The sequence below is a fragment of the Miniopterus schreibersii genome (assembly GCF_964146895.1).
Source record: "Miniopterus schreibersii genome assembly, chromosome: 20".
Taxonomy (NCBI): Eukaryota; Metazoa; Chordata; class Mammalia; order Chiroptera; family Miniopteridae; genus Miniopterus; species Miniopterus schreibersii.
Window position 1 is genome coordinate 25,239,158 of NC_138122.1, and position 6,684 is coordinate 25,245,841.

The window sequence follows — 6,684 nt, forward strand, 5'->3', positions numbered from 1 at the left end:
GGGGTTGAGGCCGGGCCGGGGAAGCATTTGGCCCGCGCTTCGAGTTCAGGTGTTTTGACCTAAGTGTCTGCAAATTAGGTGACAAGGAGGGACAGCTGTGCGGGCTCTGGCGGGATTCAAAGACGACAACGTTCATCACAGAGATTTCGGCTGCTTTGTCCCATTATTTAGGCCACATAGCCTGTCCTGGGAATTCAAATTTGTTTAAAATCCAGTAATTTATTTATTTTAATTTATTTATTTTTATATCTTTATTGATTTTAGAAAGAGGAAGGAAGAGGGAGAGAGACAGAAACATCAATGATGAGAGAGTCATTGATTGGCTGCAGCCCGAAACCGGGGCATGTGCCCTGACCAGGAATCGAACCCTGATCGCCTGGATCCTAGGTCAACGCTCAACTGCTGAGCCACACCCGGCCGGGCTTTTTTTTTTTTTAATATGCTGAGAGCCTGGGGGTGAGGGGTGGGGAAGGAAATGGCTTAAGGCTTCTAAGAGCTTCTTTTTCAGGCACCTGCCTAACGAATGAGGTTCTCTTGCAGTCTTCATGTCTCTGGAACACAGGCAAGAATTTGAAGCCACCCAGCCTGAGAGACTGAGAGGCATATATTCCAACTTGAAGCAAAAAAAGAGAGACATGGAGAGGCCTGCATAGACAGGGCCCCTGCCCATCCACAGGGCCCAGTCTCCAGCCAAAGGAAGACCTGCTACCACCCCCGATTCATTCAAAGTAAAGATTCAAGGAGGGGTCCAAGAAGAACTCCCAGCAAGTTTCACAGCAGCGAAGCATTGCTGATTCCATCCCAAGTCAAGCCACCCACACGGAGAGGGTTTTTTTCCTTTAGATGCTATGTTGCATCTTCCTTATAAAATGTCAAAGATATCTCTTGGCTGAACTATATACTTGACATTTTTAATAGATGAAGGGAAGTCCCAGTCATGTGAGATAGCTCTGTTACCAGAGGTAGAGATGCTATTGGAACAAGAAGGACAGATGTCCTGTACAGGTGGTCAGGGAAGGTGGTTTGATCTTAAAAGCTGGATAAGCAGAACCAGAAGAGGAAGATAGGAGCCTCGGCCTATTGTGGGGAGTATCTGCATCAGGGTGAACTTCCTCCCTGATTTTCCACCAATGCCAGCTTCCATCGTGGGCCAAATGAGATTTTAGGATAACAGTAGACCCTCCAGGTCCCCAGGAAAACCTGAGGGTGCCGCCAACCTAGCGCCTCCAGCCCCTTCTCATTTCAGTCCTTCCAAACAAGAACTTTCCTGTGCAGAGTCCAGGGAAGCCGAGCCAGTTTTCTATTTTTGCTATTAAATTTAGACCTTTCATCCTGACCATGAGATATTTCTGGATTCTGCATGAGTATTCAGCAAATGCCAGTTTTCAAGATGCTCTCCCATCTGGGGCCACTCTGCACACTGCCCACTGTATCTCATTCTTTTAAAGCTGAGAAAAATGACCCAGACGCAGGAGCAAATTCGGAAGTGGGTTATTCTGTTATCCATTAATTGTCATTTAATGCCTTAGCCATCTAGGTCACTTGGAGATGAGAGGAACTAAATTTAAACGGAAACCTGAATTGGGTTGTGCAGATAGCCTACATTGTCTGCTCTTGGCAATTGAATCTTGCGGGGCTGTAGTAGCAGAATGAGCTTTCCTAAACGGTATAAAAGATAAATAATATGTGCCACATTCCACTGAGTGGGTGACAATTCAATGCGTGCCCGGTGCTATGTTTCTGTCAAATAGTTTTTTTAATGGGTTTTGGGAGAGTCATGGGCAATGTAGAGAGTCAAGTCATATGCAATTTATATTAATTCCCCAGTTATGGGTTGAAAAATAATAACCATAGCATCGCTTACGGATGCTTCCTGGGCTTCATTCCCCTGCTTCTAAAACAGTTTGCGTCGCCTGGAGTTTCCCAGGTTGGAATCAGAAGCTGCTCCTGGGTAAAGGTCTGAAGTCTTCAGAGGAGAGTATACGGCTTGTCCTCAAGGGGGCAGCAGAGAGTGGCGCTCCTTCTAAAGTAGAAGGAAGATGCTAAGAGGACTGGGACAGGGTCACAGGTTCATTCCAGAGCAGCCCCTGAGAAGGGGAAGCACCCCGAGAAGGCCAACAGGAGTCCCGTGGCTTCCACTGTGGCCAATGCTTTCCTTGTTCCAGGACTGACATGGAAGCATTAATGTCATTGGACCTGAAGGGACCAGGCAGCCTGGGATGGGCCATGGACAGATTTCAAGTGATTCTCTGAAGCTCTGTCACTGCATAAGAGCCCAGAGAGCCCGGCCAGTGTGGCTCAGCAGTTGAGCATCGACCTAGGACCCAGGAGGTGGCAGTTCGATTCCTGGTCAGGGCACATGCCCAAGTTGCGGGCTCGATCCCCAGCAGGGGACGTGCAGGAGGCAGCCGATCAATGATGTTTCTATCTCTCTCTCTCCCTCTCCCTTCCTCTTTCTGAAATCAATAAAGACATATTTTTTTAAAAAAAGAGCCCAGGGACTTGGCATTCCCCCAGGAGGTGTGCGCGAAGGCCAGATGCCCAGTAACGACAGGATTGGGGCTCAGAGTTGGATTTCAGCTGATTATAAAATCATCTACTTCCTCTTGCAGATCTGAGTTGTCGCCTGAAACGGAGAACCTCTGTCTCAGTCCACATCCTGGCAGGAGAGAGATGGCACGCTCTGGGCAACTGAGGAGAGCCTAATAAAGGACTGTTTGTGACGGTGTGGGCAAGGCTTAGGGAAACCAACAAGGGACCAACAACAGCCATCGCTGCCCTGAGCTGAGGCAGCCAAAGAGAGCAGGCACCAGGAGCCGGGAACCAGAGCAGCTGTGTGGAGAAGGCTGCCCGGGAGGAGCCCTTGGATGTAGCCAGCCTTGGCCGCCCCTGCTGCCCCCCCTCTGGTCTCCTGGCTGGCTCCCCATCAGCTAAACCCGACGGGGCGCCAAAGGGAAGGCAACCCCTTGAGGCCATCCATGCCGGCGGGCCTCCCAGGGGGGAAAATGGCAGAATGGGAACGTGGAAGGGCAGAGTGAAGGAATTATACATTGATTCATATATTGAATTATACAATCAAAATGATAGGCAGGGAGGCCTTGTGAGGTCAACGGACCCACCCCTACGTCTCCAAGCTGCCCTGACTCCGGAGCCGAAGTCCCTGGCATCGCATGGAGTGGCGCCTGGTTTCATTCTGCACACGGCCACACCCACAGCATCTCATTTAATATTCCCAACTTGGCTGCAAGGACAATATTGGGTTTTTTCCCCATTTTATAATTAAGGAAATTGAGGCCTGGAGACTTGATAGAGGGCCCAGAGTCACACAGCTGGCAGCTGGCTGAGTCAACGGCCGGATCCCAAAGCCATTTCCATCAACCTACCAACCTGGCTCGAAACGGGCTCAGCAGAGGCTGGAGAAAGGACCAGAACAGGCCACTGAGGCTGGAGGCAGAGGGTTTTCTGTGGGGAGGGCCCGTGTTCACATGCTGCCCGGCTTTCTCTGCCCGAGGGGGCTCTGCCAGGGAAGCTCTTCTCTTCCCCGGGTAGGGCGGATGGTTGGACTCCAAGCACTTACCCCGGAATCAAAGGCTGGGACATGGGGAGAAAACGCTTGGCCAGTGATGGGAAAAAAGTGTATTTTCGTTTCAGATGCCTTTCAAGTTCCCTCTTTCCCAGCTGAGCGTTGGTGTATTTATAGAATTCAGGGGGGTGTTTAAGGGTGATCAGCAGCGGGGCTGTGCTCGGGCCATCAGGAAGCTCCAGGTCACGCAGGCAAAGGGGGGAGGGGAGGGGAGGGGACAAGAACTGGCCAGGAGCAGCGGGGCGCAAACCAGCCTTCTGCGCGTCTCCTTCCCGGGCCGATGGTGTCACGTCAAGGTCTAGGGGAGAGCTACAGGCGCAATCCCAGAATCAAAGGCATGGGTGAGGGGTGGAGGGCTAAAGGAACCGGGGTGCAAACCGGCGGCGGACCCTGATGCGGGCGTGAAAGGAGACGAAGTGCAGATGCGTGTTACAGCAGGGGAGGACCTTGAAAACTTCATGCGGAGGGGAATGAGCCAGGCAGAAGCGGGCATCTGTTTAATGGGTCTTGAACATTTTTTTTTAATGAAGTAAAATTGCCCTATATGGTTGCTCAGTGGTTAGAGCGTCGGCCCAGACTGAAGGGTCCCGGGTCCGACCCCAGGCCCCGGTCAGGGTGCAAGTGGGAGGCAACCAATCGATGTGTCTCTCACATGGATGTTTCTCTCTGTCTCTCTCTCCCCCCCTTCCACTCTCTGTGAAAAAGCAATGGAAAAAATATCCTCGGGTGAGGGGTTAAAAAAAAAAAAAAGGTCATTGCCAACAAATAAAAAAAATTTTTTTTTCTTTTTTTCTCAAGTTTACTTGAGCAGAAATTGATACCAGGCGGGCAGCCCAAACCAGAGGGGCTTAGGAGTGCACTCCTAGCAGGAGCCACGGGAGAAACAGAAAAGTGTGGACGCAAAGGAAAGCGATGATTTGATTGGATACAGCGAGAAGCCTCGTTGGCTGTTGTGATTGGTTGTCTTTTGAGTTTTGATTTCCTGACCTTGAGACGTGTACAGGCTTGGGTTTTGGTTTGCTGCTGGGGCACCCGAGCTCCTTGTTTAAATTAACAGTATGTACCAAGAACGCAGAAGTGACAGCCACCGGGCCCCCTAGAGAGCGGGAGGCCCAGAACCAGCCCTGGTCATTTCCATCGCATCCGACTGGGGAGAGCAAGTCATCCGTCCCACCCAGGTTCAAGGAAAGGAGAAGGAGCCCCTACCTCTCGGTCAGGGAGCGTGGGCCACGTGCATTCCAGGAACGAAGGTTGCTAAATTTGCAGACAATCTACCACGACTGTTTTGCAAAAGTTTTATTTTGGTTTAATAAACGTGCATGTGCGTTCGCCGGGTCACATGATAAACATTTCTTGCTGTGACTGACACACAGTCAAAAGGTTTGAAAAACACATTCCTCCCACATTCCTTTTTAAAGTTTCTTCATAGCACTTAGTGCCCTCTGAAGTTATATCTGTATGTCCCTCGTTAGAATATAAACATCCTAAGGCCTGCCTTGTTCACTGCTGTATCCCCAGCACCTCTCAGGGCCTGGCACTTAATACGTACTTAATAAACATATGTTGTTGTTGAATAGATAGTAACAGCGGCCGTTTATTTCGTGCTGAGCACTTAAATGCATTATCTCACTTAATTTGTTCAACACGTATTTGAGCACCTACTATGTGCCAGGCACTATTCTAGGTGCTGGGGATACAACAGTGAGCAGAAGAGACAATAACCCCTGCCCTCATGGGGTTCACATTTCACTATGACATTAGGATAGTATGGAGTAGATTTGTTACTGTTTTGACAAATAAGGAAACGGAGTCAGGGAGGTCAGGCAACTCACCCAAGGTCACACAGCTAATAAATTCATCCTGACACCTGGCTCTTCTCCACTCCGCTGCCGATGCTGGGTTTTGCCCGGCGATGGGCCTAAGTGGTGGTTACAGATCTCAATTCCTGCAATTGCTTCCCTGAAGGTTCAAACTTGTCTTTCTGGGAATCAGACACAGGGTGGTGGGAAGGGGCGAGTTCTGTGACCTCAGAGTCCCTGCCCCTCGCCCCCCACCCCCCACTCTGTGACCACAGCTCACACCTGGGGTGTTGCAGAGTTGAGCCACAGGTCTCAGTCACCCCCACTGTCTTATCGGCATGTGACATCCCCAAGTGGCTGGGGCCTGCAGGCCTGGCAAAGAATGCAGCCCGAACAAAAATAAACCTGCCACATTCCTTGGCAGCCCCCTGCCCCTTCCCGCTCGCCAGCCGTCCATCCTCGGGTGCAGCCTGCCAGGGAAGGCCAAGCGGGGCACAGCGGGCGGAGGAGGCGAATGCTGCCGCTGTCCAACCCCGAGAAAGAGGGGGCGAGGGGGAGCGAGGCAGAGAGAGAGAGAGAGGGAGAGAGGGGGGAGAGGGGGAGAGAGAGGGAGAGGGAGAGATGGCCTTATATGGGAACAGGCGCAGACAATGTGTGGCAATGGCTTAGAGGGCAGTGGAGGTCAGATACCAGACAGATGGAAGAAATTAACCATGGAACAGAGCGTGTTCCTGGGCCCTGAAAACAGCTCTTGTTTCACGGGGAGTTCGCACAAAGCCTGGGCCCCGTTTCCTTTTTTGCCTACGCCGAGCGAGCGGAGCGTCCTACACTGCACGGCTCTGAGCCGGGCCCTGGCTTGGCTGAGGCCTCGATCCCCTAAAGTAATGTTTGGATGAGTAAAAGCCCTCTTTGCAAAAAAAAAAAAAAAAAATAAGGACAAGACTGAGCCTATTTACCCAGAGTTTCCAATATTTTCCTAAAGTACGTAAATTAGTGAAATGGAGAAATACTCCATTTCTCGTTCACTCATTCATTCATCCAACGAATATAGAAACCCGATTATGCACTAGCCGGGGGCTGGGGTGACGGTGCTGATTAATCGTGACGATGATGATGATGAATTTGTTGAATTTCACTCACCTGATAAATATTTCAATTCATAATATATCACTTATCACCTCCCACGTTCTAGTCATTGGCAACAGAGACCATTGTTCTAGAATCATTGAGTCCCTGACCTGCACAGTATATAAGGGGGTTGGGGGGAAATAGAAATGACAGATCTTGAACAAAGGGTCCCAC